Here is a 20,620-nt window from a genome sequence, read left to right as displayed (position 1 = left end):
AGATAAAATCTTTTTGCTTTGAAGAAGAAAGATCTAGCTGACTGAAATAAGTTCATTAGATGAAAACCAACAAAAATTGACAAGAACCACGAAAAGTTCTTGTATTTTAAGATAAAATCTTACGCTATGAAAGAAAAAACTCCCAGCTCGCTGAAATATGTTCATTTGCTGAAAACCAACAAAACCACGAAAAGTTCTTGTATTTGAAGATAAAATCTTTTTGCTTTGAAGAAGAAAGATCTAGCTGACTGAAATAAGTTCATTCGATGAAAACCAACAAAAATTGACAAGAACCATGAAAAGTTCTTGTATTTTAAGATAAAATCTTACGCTATTAAAGAAAAAACTTGCAGCTCGCTGAAATATGTTCATTTGCTGAAAACCATCAAAACCACGAAAAGTTCTTGAATTTGAAGATAAAATCTTTTTGCTTTGAAGAAGAAAGATCTAGCTGACTGAAATAAGTTCATTAGATGAAAACCAACAAAAATTGACAAGAACCACGAAAAGTTCTTGTATTTTAAGATAAAATCTTACTCTATTAAGGAAAAAACTTCCAGCTCGCTGAAATATGTTCATTTGCTGAAAACCATCAAAACCACGAAAAGTTCTTATATTTGAAGATAAAATCTTTTTGCTTTGAAGAAGAAAGATCTAGCTGACTGAAATAAGTTCATTAGATGAAAACCAACAAAAATTGACAAGAACCACGAAAAGTTCTTGTATTTTAAGATAAAATCTTACGCTATTAAAGAAAAAACTCCCAGCTCGCTGAAATATGTTCATTTGCTGAAAACCAACAAAACCACGAAAAGTTCTTGTATTTGAAGATAAAATCTTTTTGCTTTGAAGAAGAAAGATCCAGCTGACTGAAATAAGTTCATTAGATGAAAACCAACAAAAATTGACAAGAACCACGAAAAGTTCTTGTATTTTAAGATAAAATCTTACGCTATTAAAGAAAAAACTCCCAGCTCGCTGAAATATGTTCATTTGCTGAAAACCAACAAAACCACGAAAAGTTCTTGTATTTGAAGATAAAATCTTTTTTCTTTGAAGAAGAAAGATCTAGCTGACTGAAATAAGTTCATTAGATGAAAACCAACAAAAATTGACAAGAACCATGAAAAGTTCTTGTATTTTAAGATAAAATCTTACTCTATTAAGGAAAAAACTTGCAGCTCGCTGAAATATGTTCATTTGCTGAAAACCATCAAAACCACGAAAAGTTCTTGAATTTGAAGATAAAATCTTTTTGCTTTGAAGAAGAAAGATCTAGCTGACTGAAATAAGTTCATTAGATGAAAACCAACAAAAATTGACAAGAACCACGAAAAGTTCTTGTATTTTAAGATAAAATCTTACTCTATTCAGGAAAAAACTTCCAGCTCGCTGAAATATGTTCATTTGCTGAAAACCATCAAAACCACGAAAAGTTCTTGTATTTGAAGATAAAATCTTTTTTCTTTGAAGAAGAAAGATCTAGCTGACTGAAATAAGTTCATTCGATGAAAACCAACAAAAATTGACAAGAACCACGAAAAGTTCTTGTATTTTAAGATAAAATCTTACTCTATTAAGGAAAAAACTTCCAGCTCGCTGAAATATGTTCATTTGCTGAAAACCATCAAAACCACGAAAAGTTCTTATATTTGAAGATAAAATCTTTTTGCTTTGAAGAAGAAAGATCTAGCTGACTGAAATAAGTTCATTAGATGAAAACCAACAAAAATTGACAAGAACCACGAAAAGTTCTTGTATTTTAAGATAAAATCTTACGCTATGAAAGAAAAAACTCCCAGCTCGCTGAAATATGTTCATTTGCTGAAAACCAACAAAACCACGAAAAGTTCTTGTATTTGAAGATAAAATCTTTTTGCTTTGAAGAAGAAAGATCCAGCTGACTGAAATAAGTTCATTAGATGAAAACCAACAAAAATTGACAAGAACCACGAAAAGTTCTTGTATTTTAAGATAAAATCTTACTCTATTCAGGAAAAAACTTCCAGCTCGCTGAAATATGTTCATTTGCTGAAAACCATCAAAACCACGAAAAGTTCTTGTATTTGAAGATAAAATCTTTTTTCTTTGAAGAAGAAAGATCTAGCTGTCTGAAATAAGTTCATTCGATGAAAACCAACAAAAATTGACAAGAACCACGAAAAGTTCTTGTATTTTAAGATAAAATCTTACTCTATTAAGGAAAAAACTTCCAGCTCGCTGAAATCTGTTCATTTGCTGAAAACCATCAAAACCACGAAAAGTTCTTATATTTGAAGATAAAATCTTTTTGCTTTGAAGAAGAAAGATCTAGCTGACTGAAATAAGTTCATTAGATGAAAACCAACAAAAATTGACAAGAACCACGAAAAGTTCTTGTATTTTAAGATAAAATCTTACGCTATGAAAGAAAAAACTCCCAGCTCGCTGAAATATGTTCATTTGCTGAAAACCAACAAAACCACGAAAAGTTCTTGTATTTGAAGATAAAATCTTTTTGCTTTGAAGAAGAAAGATCCAGCTGACTGAAATAAGTTCATTAGATGAAAACCAACAAAAATTGACAAGAACCACGAAAAGTTCTTGTATTTTAAGATAAAATCTTACGCTATTAAAGAAAAAACTCCCAGCTCGCTGAAATATGTTCATTTGCTGAAAACCAACAAAACCACGAAAAGTTCTTGTATTTGAAGATAAAATCTTTTTTCTTTGAAGAAGAAAGATCTAGCTGACTGAAATAAGTTCATTAGATGAAAACCAACAAAAATTGACAAGAACCACGAAAAGTTCTTGTATTTTAAGATAAAATCTTACGCTATTAAAGAAAAAACTTGCAGCTCGCTGAAATATGTTCATTTGCTGAAAACCATCAAAACCACGAAAAGTTCTTGAATTTGAAGATAAAATCTTTTTGCTTTGAAGAAGAAAGATCTAGCTGACTGAAATAAGTTCATTAGATGAAAACCAACAAAAATTGACAAGAACCACGAAAAGTTCTTGTATTTTAAGATAAAATCTTACTCTATTAAGGAAAAAACTTCCAGCTCGCTGAAATATGTTCATTTGCTGAAAACCATCAAAACCACGAAAAGTTCTTGTATTTGAAGATAAAATCTTTTTGCTTTGAAGAAGAAAGATCGAGCTGACTGAAATAAGTTCATTAGATGAAAACCAACAAAAATTGACAAGAACCACGAAAAGTTCTTGTATTTTAAGATAAAATCTTACTCTATTAAGGAAAAAACCTCCAGCTCGCTGAAATATGTTCATTTGCTGAAAACCATCAAAACCACGAAAAGTTCTTGTATTTGAAGATAAAATCTTTTTGCTTTGAAGAAGAAAGATCTAGCTGACTGAAATAAGTTCATTAGATGAAAACCAACAAAATTTGACAAGAACCACGAAAAGTTCTTGTATTTTAAGATAAAATCTTAGGCTATTAAAGAAAAAACATCCAGCTCGCTGAAATCTGTTCATTTGCTGAAAACCATCAAAACCACAAAAAGTTCTTGTATTTGAAGATAAAATCTTTTTGCTTTGAAGAAGAAAGATCTAGCTGACTGAAATAAGTTCATTAGATGAAAACCAACAAAAATTGACAAGAACCACGAAAAGTTCTTGTATTTTAAGATAAAATCTTACTCTATTCAGGAAAAAACTTCCAGCTCGCTGAAATATGTTCATTTGCTGAAAACCATCAAAACCACGAAAAGTTCTTGTATTTGAAGATAAAATCTTTTTTCTTTGAAGAAGAAAGATCTCGCTGACTGAAATAAGTTCATTCGATGAAAACCAACAAAAATTGACAAGAACCACGAAAAGTTCTTGTATTTTAAGATAAAATCTTACTCTATTAAGGAAAAAACTTCCAGCTCGCTGAAATATGTTCATTTGCTGAAAACCATCAAAACCACGAAAAGTTCTTATATTTGAAGATAAAATCTTTTTGCTTTGAAGAAGAAAGATCTAGCTGACTGAAATAAGTTCATTAGATGAAAACCAACAAAAATTGACAAGAACCACGAAAAGTTCTTGTATTTTAAGATAAAATCATACGCGATTAAAGAAAAAACTCCCAGCTCGCTGAAATATGTTCATTTGCTGAAAACCAACAAAACCACGAAAAGTTCTTGTATTTGAAGATAAAATCTTTTTGCTTTGAAGAAGAAAGATCCAGCTGACTGAAATAAGTTCATTAGATGAAAACCAACAAAAATTGACAAGAACCACGAAAAGTTCTTGTATTTTAAGATAAAATCTTACGCTATTAAAGAAAAAACTCCCAGCTCGCTGAAATATGTTCATTTGCTGAAAACCAACAAAACCACGAAAAGTTCTTGTATTTGAAGATAAAATCTTTTTTCTTTGAAGAAGAAAGATCTAGCTGACTGAAATAAGTTCATTAGATGAAAACCAACAAAAATTGACAAGAACCATGAAAAGTTCTTGTATTTTAAGATAAAATCTTACTCTATTAAGGAAAAAACTTCCAGCTTGCTGAAATATGTTCATTTGCTGAAAACCATCAAAACCACGAAAAGTTCTTGAATTTGAAGATAAAATCTTTTTGCTTTGAAGAAGAAAGATCTAGCTGACTGAAATAAGTTCATTAGACGAAAACCAACAAAAATTGACAAGAACCACGAAAAGTTCTTGTATTTTAAGATAAAATCTTACTCTATTAAGGAAAAAACTTCCAGCTCGCTGAAATATGTTCATTTGCTGAAAACCATCAAAACCACGAAAAGTTCTTGTATTTGAAGATAAAATCTTTTTGCTTTGAAGAAGAAAGATCGAGCTGACTGAAATAAGTTCATTAGATGAAAACCAACAAAAATTGACAAGAACCACGAAAAGTTCTTGTATTTTAAGATAAAATCTTACTCTATTAAGGAAAAAACTTCCAGCTCGCTGAAATATGTTCATTTGCTGAAAACCATCAAAACCACGAAAAGTTCTTGTATTTGAAGATAAAATCTTTTTGCTTTGAAGAAGAAAGATCTAGCTGACTGAAATAAGTTCATTAGATGAAAACCAACAAAATTTGACAAGAACCACGAAAAGTTCTTGTATTTTAAGATAAAATCTTAGGCTATTAAAGAAAAAACTTCCAGCTCGCTGAAATCTGTTCATTTGCTGAAAACCATCAAAACCACGAAAAGTTCGTGTATTTGAAGATAAAATCTTTTTGCTTTGAAGAAGAAAGATCTAGCTGACTGAAATAAGTTCATTAGATGAAAACCAACAAAAATTGACAAGAACCACGAAAAGTTCTTGTATTTCAAGAGAAAATCTTACTCTATTCAGGAAAAAACTTCCAGCTCGCTGAAATATGTTCATTTGCTGAAAACCATCAAAACCACGAAAAGTTCTTGTATTTGAAGATAAAATCTTTTTGCTTTGAAGAAGAAAGATCTAGCTGACTGAAATAAGTTCATTCGATGAAAACCAACAAAAATTGACAAGAACCACGAAAAGTTCTTGTATTTTAAGATAAAATCTTACTCTATTCAGGAAAAAACTTCCAGCTCGCTGAAATCTGTTCATTTGCTGAAAACCAACAAAACCACGAAAAGTTCTTGTATTTGAAGATAAAATCTTTTTTCTTTGAAGAAGAAAGATCTAGCTGACTGAAATAAGTTCATCAGATGAAAACCAACAAAAATTGACAAGAACCATGAAAAGTTCTTGTATTTTAAGATAAAATCTTACTCTATTCAGGAAAAAACTTCCAGCTCGCTGAAATCTGTTCATTTGCTGAAAACCATCAAAACCACGAAAAGTTCTTGTATTTGAAGATCAAATCTTTTTGCTTTGAAGAAGAAAGATCCAGCTGACTGAAATAAGTTCATTAGATGAAAACCAACAAAAATTGACAAGAACCACGAAAAGTTCTTGTATTTTAAGATAAAATCTTAGGCTATTAAAGAAAAAACTTCCAGCTCGCTGAAATCTGTTCATTTGCTGAAAACCATCAAAACCACGAAAAGTTCTTGTATTTGAAGATAAAATCTTTTTGCTTTGAAGAAGAAAGATCTAGCTGACTGAAATAAGTTCATTAGATGAAAACCAACAAAAATTGACAAGAACCACGAAAAGTTCTTGTATTTTAAGATAAAATCTTACTCTATTAAGGAAAAAACGTCCAGCTCGCTGAAATCTGTTCATTTGCTGAAAACCAACAAAACCACCAAAAGTTCTTGTATTTGAAGATAAAATCTTTTTGCTTTGAAGAAGAAAGATCTAGCTGACTGAAATAAGTTCATTGGATGAAAACCAACAAAAATTGACAAGAACCACGAAAAGTTCTTGTATTTTAAGATAAAATCTTAGGCTATTAAAGAAAAAACTTCCAGCTCGCTGAAATCTGTTCATTTGCTGAAAACCATCAAAACCACGAAAAGTTCTTGTATTTGAAGATAAAATCTTTTTGCTTTGAAGAAGAAAGATCTAGCTGACTGAAATAAGTTCATTAGATGAAAACCAACAAAAATTGACAAGAACCACGAAAAGTTCTTGTATTTTAAGATAAAATCTTACTCTATTAAGGAAAAAACTTCCAGCTCGCTGAAATCTGTTCATTTGCTGAAAATCAACAAAACCACCAAAAGTTCTTGTATTTGAAGATAAAATCTTTTTGCTTTGACGGAGAAAGATCTCGCTGACTGAAATAAGTTCATTAGATGAAAACCAACAAAAATTGACAAGAACCACGAAAAGTTCTTGTATTTTAAGATAAAATCTTAGGCTATTAAAGAAAAAACTTCCAGCTCGCTGAAATCTGTTCATTTGCTGAAAACCATCAAAACCACGAAAAGTTCTTGTATTTGAAGATAAAATCTTTTTGCTTTGAAGAAGAAAGATCCAGCTGACTGAAATAAGTTCATTGGATGAAAACCAACAAAAATTGACAAGAACCACGAAAAGTTCTTGTATTTTAAGATAAAATCTTACTCTATTAAGGAAAAAACTTCCAGCTCGCTGAAATATGTTCATTTGCTGAAAACCATCAAAACCACGAAAAGTTCTTGTATTTGAAGATAAAATCTTTTTGATTTGACGAAGAAAGATCTAGCTGACTGAAATAAGTTCATTAGATCAAAACCAACAAAAATTGACAAGAACCACGAAAGGTTCTTGTATTTTAAGATAAAATCTTAGGCTATTAAAGAAAAAACTTCCAGCTCGCTGAAATCTGTTCATTTGCTGAAAACCATCAAAACCACGAAAAGTTCTTGTATTTCAAGATAAAATCTTTTTGCTTTGAAGAAGAAAGATCTAGCTGACTGAAATAAGTTCATTAGATGAAAACCAACAAAAATTGACAAGAACCACGAAAAGTTCTTGTATTTTAAGATAAAATCTTACTCTATTCAGGATAAAACCTCCAGCTCGCTGAAATATGTTCATTTGCTGAAAACCATCAAAACCACGAAAAGTTCTTGTATTTGAAGATAAAATCTTTTTGCTTTGAAGAAGAAAGATCTAGCTGACTGAAATAAGTTCATTAGATGAAAACCAACAAAAATTGACAAGAACCACGAAAAGTTCTTGTATTTTAAGATAAAATCTTACTCTATGAAGGAAAAAACTTCCAGCTCGCTGAAATATGTTCATTTGCTGAAAACCATCAAAACCACGAAAAGTTCTTGTATTTGAAGATAAAATCTTTTTGCTTTGACGAAGAAAGATCTAGCTGACTGAAATAAGTTCATTAGATGAAAACCAACAAAAATTGACAAGAACCACGAAAAGTTCTTGTATTTTAAGATAAAATCTTCGGCTATTAAAGAAAAAACTTCCAGCTCGCTGAAATCTGTTCATTTGCTGAAAACCATCAAAACCACGAAAAGTTCTTGTATTTGAAGATAAAATCTTTTTGCTTTGAAGAAGAAAGATCTAGCTGACTGAAATAAGTTCATTAGATGAAAACCAACAAAAATTGACAAGAACCACGAAAAGTTCTTGTATTTTAAGATAAAATCTTACTCTATTCAGGAAAAAACTTCCAGCTCGCTGAAATATGTTCATTTGCTGAAAACCATCAAAACCACGAAAAGTTCTTGTATTTGAAGATAAAATCTTTTTGCTTTGAAGAAGAAAGATCTAGCTGACTGAAATAAGTTCATTAGATGAAAACCAACAAAAATTGACAAGAACCACGAAAAGTTCTTGTATTTTAAGATAAAATCTTACGCTATTAAAGAAAAAACTCCCAGCTCGCTGAAATATGTTCATTTGCTGAAAACCAACAAAACCACGAAAAGTTCTTGTATTTGAAGATAAAATCTTTTTTCTTTGAAGAAGAAAGATCCAGCTGACTGAAATAAGTTCATTCGATGAAAACCAACAAAAATTGACAAGAACAAGAAAAGTTCTTGTATTTTAAGATAAAATCTTACTCTATTAAGGAAAAAACTTCCAGCGCGCTGAAATATGTTCATTTGCTGAAAACCATCAAAACCACGAAAAGTTCTTGAATTTGAAGATAAAATCTTTTTGCTTTGAAGAAGAAAGATCTAGCTGACTGAAATAAGTTCATTGGATGAAAACCAACAAAAATTGACAAGAACCACGAAAAGTTCTTGTATTTTAAGATAAAATCTTACGCTATTAAATAAAAAACTCCCAGCTCACTGAAATATGTTCATTTGCTGAAAACCATCAAAACCACGAAAAGTTCTTGTATTTGAAGATAAAATCTTTTTGCTTTGAAGAAGAAAGATCTAGCTGACTGAAATAAGTTCATTAGATGAAAACCAACAAAAATTGACAAGAACCACGAAAAGTTCTTGTATTTTAAGATAAAATCTTACTCTATTAAGGAAAAAACTTCCAGCTCGCTGAAATATGTTCATTTGCTGAAAACCATCAAAACCACCAAAAGTTCTTGAATTTGAAGATAAAATCTTTTTGCTTTGAAGAAGAAAGATCTAGCTGACTGAAATAAGTTCATTAGATGAAAACCAACAAAAATTGACAAGAACCACGAAAAGTTCTTGTATTTTAAGATAAAATCTTAGGCTATTAAAGAAAAAACTTCCAGCTCGCTGAAATCTGTTCATTTGCTGAAAACCATCAAAACCACGAAAAGTTCTTGTATTTGAAGATAAAATCTTTTTGCTTTGAAGAAGAAAGATCCAGCTGACTGAAATAAGTTCATGAGATGAAAACCAACAAAAATTGACAAGAACCACGAAAAGTTCTTGTATTTTAAGATAAAATCTTACTCTATTCAGGAAAAAACTTCCAGCTCGCTGAAATATGTTCATTTGCTGAAAACCATCAAAACCACGAAAAGTTCTTGTATTTGAAGATAAAATCTTTTTGCTTTGAAGAAGAAAGATCTGGCTGACTGAAATAAGTTCATTAGATGAAAACCAACAAAAATTGACAAGAACCACGAAAAGTTCTTGTATTTTAAGATAAAATCTTACGCTATTAAAGAAAAAACTCCCAGCTCGCTGAAATATGTTCATTTGCTGAAAACCAACAAAACCACGAAAAGTTCTTGTATTTGAAGATAAAATCTTTTTTCTTTGAAGAAGAAAGATCCAGCTGACTGAAATAAGTTCATTAGATGAAAACCAACAAAAATTGACAAGAACAAGAAAAGTTCTTGTATTTTAAGATAAAATCTTACCCTATTAAGGAAAAAACTTCCAGCTCGCTGAAATATGTTCATTTGCTGAAAACCATCAAAACCACGAAAAGTTCTTGTATTTGAAGATAAAATCTTTTTTCTTTGAAGAAGAAAGATCTAGCTGACTGAAATAAGTTCATTAGATGAAAACCAACAAAAATTGACAAGAACCACGAAAAGTTCTTGTATTTTAAGATAAAATCTTACTCTATTAAGGAAAAAACTTCCAGCTCGCTGAAATATGTTCATTTGCTGAAAACCATCAAAACCACTAAAAGTTCTTGAATTTGAAGATAAAATCTTTTTGCTTTGAAGAAGAAAGATCTAGCTGACTGAAATAAGTTCATTGGATGAAAACCAACAAAAATTGACAAGAACCACGAAAAGTTCTTGTATTTTAAGATAAAATCTAACGCTATTAAATAAAAAACTCCCAGCTCGCTGAAATATGTTCATTTGCTGAAAACCATCAAAACCACGAAAAGTTCTTGTATTTGAAGATAAAATCTTTTTGCTTTGAAGAAGAAAGATCGAGCTGACTGAAATAAGTTCATTAGATGAAAACCAACAAAAATTGACAAGAACCACGAAAAGTTCTTGTATTTTAAGATAAAATCTTACTCTATTAAGGAAAAAACTTCCAGCTCGCTGAAATATGTTCATTTGCTGAAAACCATCAAAACCACGAAAAGTTCTTGTATTTGAAGATAAAATCTTTTTGCTTTGAAGAAGAAAGATCTAGCTGACTGAAATAAGTTCATTAGATGAAAACCAACAAAAATTGACAAGAACCACGAAAAGTTCTTGTATTTTAAGATAAAATCTTAGGCTATTAAAGAAAAAACTTCCAGCTCGCTGAAATCTGTTCATTTGCTGAAAACCAACAAAACCACGAAAAGTTCTTGTATTTGAAGATAAAATCTTTTTTCTTTGAAGAAGAAAGATCTAGCTGACTGAAATAAGTTCATTAGATGAAAACCAACAAAAATTGACAAGAACCACGAAAAGTTCTTGTATTTTAAGATAAAATCTTACTCTGTGAAAGAAAAAACTCCCAGCTCGCTGAAATATGTTCATTTGCTGAAAAACAACAAAACTGCGAAAAGTTCTTGTATTTGAAGATAAAATCTTTTTGCTTTGAAGAAGAAAGATCTAGCTGACTGAAATAAGTTCATCAGATGAAAACCAACAAAAATTGACAAGAACCACGAAAAGTTCTTGTATTTTAAGATAAAATCTTACTCTATGAAGGAAAAAACTTCCAGCTCGCTGAAATATGTTAATTTGCTGAAAACCATCAAAACCACGAAAAGTTCTTGTATTTGAAGATAAAATCTTTTTGCTTTGACGAAGAAAGATCTAGCTGACTGAAATAAGTTCATTAGATGAAAACCAACAAAAATTGACAAGAACCACGAAAAGTTCTTGTATTTTAAGATAAAATCTTACTCTATTAAGGAAAAAACTTCCAGCTCGCTGAAATATGTTCATTTGCTGAAAACCATCAAAACCACGAAAAGTTCTTGAATTTGAAGATAAAATCTTTTTGCTTTGAAGAAGAAAGATCTAGCTGACTGAAATAAGTTCATTGGATGAAAACCAACAAAAATTGACAAGAACCACGAAAAGTTCTTGTATTTTAAGATAAAATCTAACGCTATTAAATAAAAAACTCCCAGCTCGCTGAAATATGTTCATTTGCTGAAAACCATCAAAACCACGAAAAGTTCTTGTATTTGAAGATAAAATCTTTTTGCTTTGAAGAAGAAAGATCTAGCTGACTGAAATAAGTTCATTAGATGAAAACCAACAAAAATTGACAAGAACCACGAAAAGTTCTTGTATTTTAAGATAAAATCTTACTCTATTAAGGAAAAAACTTCCAGCTCGCTGAAATATGTTCATTTGCTGAAAACCATCAAAACCACGAAAGGTTCTTGTATTTGAAGATAAAATCTTTTTGCTTTGAAGAAGAAAGATCTAGCTGACTGAAATAAGTTCATTAGATGAAAACCAACAAAAATTGACAAGAACCACGAAAAGTTCTTGTATTTTAAGATAAAATCTTAGGCTATTAAAGAAAAAACTTCCAGCTCGCTGAAATCTGTTCATTTGCTGAAAACCATCAAAACCACGAAAAGTTCTTGTATTTGAAGATAAAATATTTTTGCTTTGAAGAAGAAAGATCTAGCTGACTGAAATAAGTTCATTAGATGAAAACCAACAAAAATTGACAAGAACCACGAAAAGTTCTTGTATTTTAAGATAAAATCTGAGGCTATTAAGGAAAAAACTTCCAGCTCGCTGAAATATGCTCATTTGCTGAAAACCATCAAAACCACGAAAAGTTCTTGTATTTGAAGATAAAATCTTTTTGCTTTGAAGAAGAAAGATCCAGCTGACTGAAATAAGTTCATTAGATGAAAACCAACAAAAATTGACAAGAACCACGAAAAGTTCTTGTATTTTAAGATAAAATCTTACGCTATTAAAGAAAAAACTCCCAGCTCGCTGAAATCTGTTCATTTGCTGAAAACCAACAAAACCACGAAAAGTTCTTGTATTTGAAGATAAAATCTTTTTTCTTTGAAGAAGAAAGATCTAGCTGACTGAAATAAGTTCATTAGATGAAAACCAACAAAAATTGACAAGAACCACGAAAAGTTCTTGTATTTTAAGATAAAATCTTACTCTGTGAAAGAAAAAACTCCCAGCTCGCTGAAATATGTTCATTTGCTGAAAAACAACAAAACTGCGAAAAGTTCTTGTATTTGAAGATAAAATCTTTTTGCTTTGAAGAAGAAAGATCTAGCTGACTGAAATAAGTTCATCAGATGAAAACCAACAAAAATTGACAAGAACCACGAAAAGTTCTTGTATTTTAAGATAAAATCTTACGCTATTAAAGAAAAAACTCCCAGCTCGCTGAAATCTGTTCATTTGCTGAAAACCATCAAAACCACGAAAAGTTCTTGTATTTGAAGATAAAATCTTTTTGCTTTGAAGAAGAAAGATCTAGCTGACTGAAATAAGTTCATTAGATGAAAACCAACAAAAATTGACAAGAACCACGAAAAGTTCTTGTATTTTAAGATAAAATCTTACTCGATTCAGGAAAAAACTTCCAGCTCGCTGAAATATGTTCATTTGCTGAAAACCATCAAAACCACGAAAAGTTCTTGTATTTGAAGATAAAATCTTTTTGCTTTGAAGAAGAAAGATCTAGCTGACTGAAATAAGTTCATTAGATGAAAACCAACAAAAATTGACAAGAACCACGAAAAGTTCTTGTATTTTAAGATAAAATCTTACTCTGTTAAAGAAAAAACTCCCAGCTCGCTGAAATATGTTCATTTGCTGAAAAACAACAAAACCGCGAAAAGTTCTTGTATTTGAAGATAAAATCTTTTTGCTTTGAAGAAGGAAGATCTAGCTGACTGAAATAAGTTCATTAGATGAAAACCAACAAAAATTGACAAGAACCACGAAAAGTTCTTGTATTTTAAGATAAAATCTTACGCTATTAAAGAAAAAACTCCCAGCTCGCTGAAATCTGTTCATTTGCTGAAAACCATCAAAACCACGAAAAGTTCTTGTATTTGAAGATAAAATCTTTTTGCTTTGAAGAAGAAAGATCTAGCTGACTGAAATAAGTTCATTAGATGAAAACCAACAAAAATTGACAAGAACCACGAAAAGTTCTTGTATTTTAAGATAAAATCTTACTCGATTCAGGAAAAAACTTCCAGCTCGCTGAAATCTGTTCATTTGCTGAAAACCATCAAAACCACGAAAAGTTCTTGTATTTGAAGATAAAATCTTTTTGCTTTGAAGAAGAAAGATCTAGCTGACTGAAATAAGTTCATTAGATGAAAACCAACAAAAATTGACAAGAACCACGAAAAGTTCTTGTCTTTTAAGATAAAATCTTACGCTATGAAAGAAAAAACTCCCAGCTCGCTGAAATATGTTCATTTGCTGAAAACCATCAAAACCACGAAAAGTTCTTGAATTTGAAGATAAAATCTTTTTGCTTTGAAGAAGAAAGATCTAGCTGACTGAAATAAGTTCATTAGATGAAAACCAACAAAAATTGACAAGAACCACGAAAAGTTCTTGTATTTTAAGATAAAATCTTACTCTATTAAGGAAAAAACTTCCAGCTCGCTGAAATATGTTCATTTGCTGAAAACCATCAAAACCACGAAAAGTTCTTGTATTTGAAGATAAAATCTTTTTGCTTTGAAGAAGAAAGATCTAGCTGACTGAAATAAGTTCATTAGATGAAAACCAACAAAAATTGACAAGAACCACGAAAAGTTCTTGTATTTTAAGATAAAATCTTACTCTATTAAGGAAAAAACTTCCAGCTCGCTGAAATATGTTCATTTGCTGAAAACCATCAAAACCACGAAAAGTTCTTGAATTTGAAGATAAAATCTTTTTGCTTTGAAGAAGAAAGATCGAGCTGACTGAAATAAGTTCATTAGATGAAAACCAACAAAAATTGACAAGAACCACGAAAAGTTCTTGTATTTTAAGATAAAATCTTACTCTATTAAGGAAAAAACTTCCAGCTCGCTGAAATATGTTCATTTGCTGAAAACCATCAAAACCACGAAAAGTTCTTGTATTTGAAGATAAAATCTTTTTGCTTTGAAGAAGAAAGATCTAGCTGACTGAAATAAGTTCATTAGATGAAAACCAACAAAAATTGACAAGAACCACGAAAAGTTCTTGTATTTTAAGATAAAATCTTAGGCTATTAAAGAAAAAACTTCCAGCTCGCTGAAATCTGTTCATTTGCTGAAAACCATCAAAACCACGAAAAGTTCTTGTATTTGAAGATAAAATCTTTTTGCTTTGAAGAAGAAAGATCCAGCTGACTGAAATAAGTTCATTAGATGAAAACCAACAAAAATTGACAAGAACCACGAAAAGTTCTTGTATTTTAAGATAAAATCTTACTCTATTAAGGAAAAAACTTCCAGCTCGCTGAAATCTGTTCATTTGCTGAAAACCAACAAAACCACCAAAAGTTCTTGTATTTGAAGATAAAATCTTTTTGCTTTGACGAAGAAAGATCTAGCTGACTGAAATAAGTTCATTCGATGAAAACCAACAAAAATTGACAAGAACCACGAAAAGTTCTTGTATTTTAAGATAAAATCTTAGGCTATTAAAGAAAAAACTTCCAGCTCGCTGAAATCTGTTCATTTGCTGAAAACCATCAAAACCACGAAAAGTTCTTGTATTTGAAGATAAAATCTTTTTGCTTTGAAGAAGAAAGATCTAGCTGACTGAAATAAGTTCATTAGATGAAAACCAACAAAAATTGACAAGAACCACGAAAAGTTCTTGTATTTTAAGATAAAATCTTACTCTATTCAGGAAAAAACTTCCAGCTCGCTGAAATCTGTTCATTTGCTGAAAACCATCAAAACCACGAAAAGTTCTTGTATTTGAAGATAAAATCTTTTTGCTTTGAAGAAGAAAGATCTAGCTGACTGAAATAAGTTCATTAGATGAAAACCAACAAAAATTGACAAGAACCACGAAAAGTTCTTGTATTTTAAGATAAAATCTTACGCTATTAAAGAAAAAACTCCCAGCTCGCTGAAATATGTTCATTTGCTGAAAACCAACAAAACCACGAAAAGTTCTTGTATTTGAAGATAAAATCTTTTTTCTTTGAAGAAGAAAGATCTCGCTGACTGAAATAAGTTCATTAGATGAAAACCAACAAAAATTGACAAGAACAACGAAAAGTTCTTGTATTTTAAGATAAAATCTTACTCTATTAAGGAAAAAACTTCCAGCTCGCTGAAATATGTTCATTTGCTGAAAACCATCAAAACCACGAAAAGTTCTTGTATTTGAAGATAAAATCTTTTTGCTTTGAAGAAGAAAGATCTAGCTGACTGAAATAAGTTCATTAGATGAAAACCAACAAAAATTGACAAGAACCACGAAAAGTTCTTGTATTTTAAGATAAAATCTTAGGCTATTAAAGAAAAAACTTCCAGCTCGCTGAAATATGTTCATTTGCTGAAAACCAACAAAACCACGAAAAGTTCTTGTATTTGAAGATAAAATCTTTTTTCTTTGAAGAAGAAAGATCTAGCTGACTGAAATAAGTTCATTAGATGAAAACCAACAAAAATTGACAAGAACCACGAAAAGTTCTTGTATTTTAAGATAAAATCTTACTCGATTCAGGAAAAAACTTCCAGCTCGCTGAAATATGTTCATTTGCTGAAAACCATCAAAACCACGAAAAGTTCTTGTATTTGAAGATAAAATCTTTTTGCTTTGAAGAAGAAAGATCCAGCTGACTGAAATAAGTTCATTCGATGAAAACCAACAAAAATTGACAAGAACCACGAAAAGTTCTTGTATTTTAAGATAAAATCTTACGCTATTAAAGAAAAAACTCCCAGCTCGCTGAAATATGTTCATTTGCTGAAAACCAACAAAACCACGAAAAGTTCTTGTATTTGAAGATAAAATCTTTTTTCTTTGAAGAAGAAAGATCTAGCTGACTGAAATAAGTTCATTAGATGAAAACCAACAAAAATTGACAAGAACCACGAAAAGTTCTTGTATTTTAAGATAAAATCTTACTCTATTAAGGAAAAAACTTGCAGCTCGCTGAAATATGTTCATTTGCTGAAAAACATCAAAACCACGAAAAGTTCTTGAATTTGAAGATAAAATCTTTTTGCTTTGAAGAAGAAAGATCTAGCTGACTGAAATAAGTTCATTAGATGAAAACCAACAAAAATTGACAAGAACCACGAAAAGTTCTTGTATTTTAAGATAAAATCTTACTCTGTTAAGGAAATAACTTCCAGCTCGCTGAAATATGTTCATTTGCTGAAAACCATCAAAACCACGAAAAGTTCTTGTATTTGAAGATAAAATCTTTTTGCTTTGAAGAAGAAAGATCTAGCTGACTGAAATAAGTTCATTAGATGAAAACCAACAAAAATTGACAAGCACCACGAAAAGTTCTTGTATTTGAAGATAAAATCTTACTCTATTAAGGAAAAAACTTCCAGCTCGCTGAAATATGTTCATTTGCTGAAAACCATCAAAACCACGAAAAGTTCTTGAATTTGAAGATAAAATCTTTTTGCTTTGAAGAAGAAAGATCGAGCTGACTGAAATAAGTTCATTAGATGAAAACCAACAAAAATTGACAAGAACCACGAAAAGTTCTTGTATTTTAAGATAAAATCTTACTCTATTCAGGAAAAAACTTCCAGCTCGCTGAAATATGTTCATTTGCTGAAAACCATCAAAACCACGAAAAGTTCTTGTATTTGAAGATAAAATCTTTTTGCTTTGAAGAAGAAAGATCTAGCTGACTGAAATAAGTTCATTCGATGAAAACCAACAAAAATTGACAAGAACCACGAAAAGTTCTTGTATTTTAAGATAAAATCTTACTCTATTAAGGAAAAAACTTCCAGCTCGCTGAAATATGTTCATTTGCTGAAAACCATCAAAACCACGAAAAGTTCTTGTATTTGAAGATAAAATCTTTTTGCTTTGAAGAAGAAAGATCTAGCTGACTGAAATCAGTTCATTAGATGAAAACCAACAAAAATTGACAAGAACCACGAAAAGTTCTTGTATTTTAAGATAAAATCTTAGGCTATTAAAGAAAAAACTTCCAGCTCGCTGAAATCTGTTCATTTGCTGAAAACCATCAAAACCACGAAAAGTTCTTGTATTTGAAGATAAAATCTTTTTGCTTTGAAGAAGAAAGATCCAGCTGACTGAAATAAGTTCATTAGATGAAAACCAACAAAAATTGACAAGAACCACGAAAAGTTCTTGTATTTTAAGATAAAATCTTACTCTATTAAGGAAAAAACTTCCAGCTCGCTGAAATCTGTTCATTTGCTGAAAACCAACAAAACCACCAAAAGTTCTTGTATTTGAAGATAAAATCTTTTTGCTTTGACGAAGAAAGATCTAGCTGACTGAAATAAGTTCATTCGATGAAAACCAACAAAAATTGACAAGAACCACGAAAAGTTCTTGTATTTTAAGATAAAATCTTAGGCTATTAAAGAAAAAACTTCCAGCTCGCTGAAATCTGTTCATTTGCTGAAAACCATCAAAACCACGAAAAGTTCTTGTATTTGAAGATAAAATCTTTTTGCTTTGAAGAAGAAAGATCCAGCTGACTGAAATAAGTTCATTAGATGAAAACCAACAAAAATTGACAAGAACCACGAAAAGTTCTTGTATTTTAAGATAAAATCTTACTCTATTAAGGAAAAAACTTCCAGCTCGCTGAAATCTGTTCATTTGCTGAAAACCAACAAAACCACCAAAAGTTCTTGTATTTGAAGATAAAATCTTTTTGCTTTGACGAAGAAAGATCTAGCTGACTGAAATAAGTTCATTCGATGAAAACCAACAAAAATTGACAAGAACCACGAAAAGTTCTTGTATTTTAAGATAAAATCTTAGGCTATTAAAGAAAAAACTTCCAGCTCGCTGAAATCTGTTCATTTGCTGAAAACCATCAAAACCACGAAAAGTTCTTGTATTTGAAGATAAAATCTTTTTGCTTTGAAGAAGAAAGATCCAGCTGACTGAAATAAGTTCATTAGATGAAAACCAACAAAAATTGACAAGAACCACGAAAAGTTCTTGTATTTTAAGATAAAATCTTACTCTATTAAGGAAAAAACTTCCAGCTCGCTGAAATATGTTCATTTGCTGAAAACCATCAAAACCACGAAAAGTTCTTGTATTTGAAGATAAAATCTTTTTGCTTTGAAGAAGAAAGATCTAGCTGACTGAAATAAGTTCATTAGATGAAAACCAACAAAAATTGACAAGAACCACGAAAAGTTCTTGTATTTTAAGATAAAATCTTACTCTGTTAAAGAAAAAACTCCCAGCTCGCTGAAATATGTTCATTTGCTGAAAAACAACAAAACAGCGAAAAGTTCTTGTATTTGAAGATAAAATCTTTTTGCTTTGAAGAAGAAAGATCTAGCTGACTGAAATAAGTTCATTGGATGAAAAACAACAAAAATTGACAAGAACCACGAAAAGTTCTTGTATTTTAAGATAAAATCTTACGCTATTAAAGAAAAAACTCCCAGCTCGCTGAAATATGTTCATTTGCTGAAAACCAACAAAACCACGAAAAGTTCTTGTATTTGAAGATAAAATCTTTTTTCTTTGAAGAAGAAAGATCTAGCTGACTGAAATAAGTTCATTAGATGAAAACCAACAAAAATTGACAAGAACCACGAAAAGTTCTTGTATTTTAAGATAAAATCTTACTCTATTAAGGAAAAAACTTGCAGCTCACTGAAATATGTTCATTTGCTGAAAACCATCAAAACCACGAAAAGTTCTTGAATTTGAAGATAAAATCTTTTTGCTTTGAAGAAGAAAGATCGAGCTGACTGAAATAAGTTCATTAGATGAAAACCAACAAAAATTGACAAGCACCACGAAAAGTTCTTGTATTTGAAGATAAAATCTTACTCTATTAAGGAAAAAACTTCCAGCTCGCTGAAATATGTTCATTTGCTGAAAACCATCAAAACCACGAAAAGTTCTTGAATTTGAAGATAAAATCTTTTTGCTTTGAAGAAGAAAGATCGAGCTGACTGAAATAAGTTCATTAGATGAAAACCAACAAAAATTGACAAGAACCACGAAAAGTTCTTGTATTTTAAGATAAAATCTTACTCGATTCAGGAAAAAACTTCCAGCTCGCTGAAATATGTTCATTTGCTGAAAACCATCAAAACCACGAAAAGTTCTTGTATTTGAAGATAAAATCTTTTTGCTTTGAAGAAGAAAGATCCAGCTGACTGAAATAAGTTCATTCGATGAAAACCAACAAAAATTGACAAGAACCACGAAAAGTTCTTGTATTTTAAGATAAAATCTTACGCTATTAAAGAAAAAACTCCCAGCTCGCTGAAATATGTTCATTTGCTGAAAACCAACAAAACCACGAAAAGTTCTTGTATTTGAAGATAAAATCTTTTTTCTTTGAAGAAGAAAGATCTAGCTGACTGAAATAAGTTCATTAGATGAAAACCAACAAAAATTGACAAGAACCACGAAAAGTTCTTGTATTTTAAGATAAAATCTTACTCTATTAAGGAAAAAACTTGCAGCTCGCTGAAATATGTTCATTTGCTGAAAAACATCAAAACCACGAAAAGTTCTTGAATTTGAAGATAAAATCTTTTTGCTTTGAAGAAGAAAGATCTAGCTGACTGAAATAAGTTCATTAGATGAAAACCAACAAAAATTGACAAGAACCACGAAAAGTTATTGTATTTTAAGATAAAATCTTACTCTGTTAAGGAAAAAACTTCCAGCTCGCTGAAATATGTTCATTTGCTGAAAACCATCAAAACCACGAAAAGTTCTTGTATTTGAAGATAAAATCTTTTTGCTTTGAAGAAGAAAGATCTAGCTGACTGAAATAAGTTCATTAGATGAAAACCAACAAAAATTGACAAGCACCACGAAAAGTTCTTGTATTTGAAGATAAAATCTTACTCTATTAAGGAAAAAACTTCCAGCTCGCTGAAATCTGTTCATTTGCTGAAAACCAACAAAACCACCAAAAGTTCTTGTATTTGAAGATAAAATCTTTTTGCTTTGACGAAGAAAGATCTAGCTGACTGAAATAAGTTCATTCGATGAAAACCAACAAAAATTGACAAGAACCACGAAAAGTTCTTGTATTTTAAGATAAAATCTTAGGCTATTAAAGAAAAAACTTCCAGCTCGCTGAAATCTGTTCATTTGCTGAAAACCATCAAAACCACGAAAAGTTCTTTAATTTGAAGATAAAATCTTTTTGCTTTGAAGAAGAAAGATCGAGCTGACTGAAATAAGTTCATTAGATGAAAACCAACAAAAATTGACAAGAACCACGAAAAGTTCTTGTATTTTAAGATAAAATCTTACTCTATT

Source organism: Heptranchias perlo, unplaced genomic scaffold (genome assembly GCF_035084215.1).
Source record: "Heptranchias perlo isolate sHepPer1 unplaced genomic scaffold, sHepPer1.hap1 HAP1_SCAFFOLD_112, whole genome shotgun sequence".
Lineage (NCBI taxonomy): Eukaryota > Metazoa > Chordata > Chondrichthyes > Hexanchiformes > Hexanchidae > Heptranchias > Heptranchias perlo.
Note: the sequence above shows the minus strand (reverse complement) of the source record.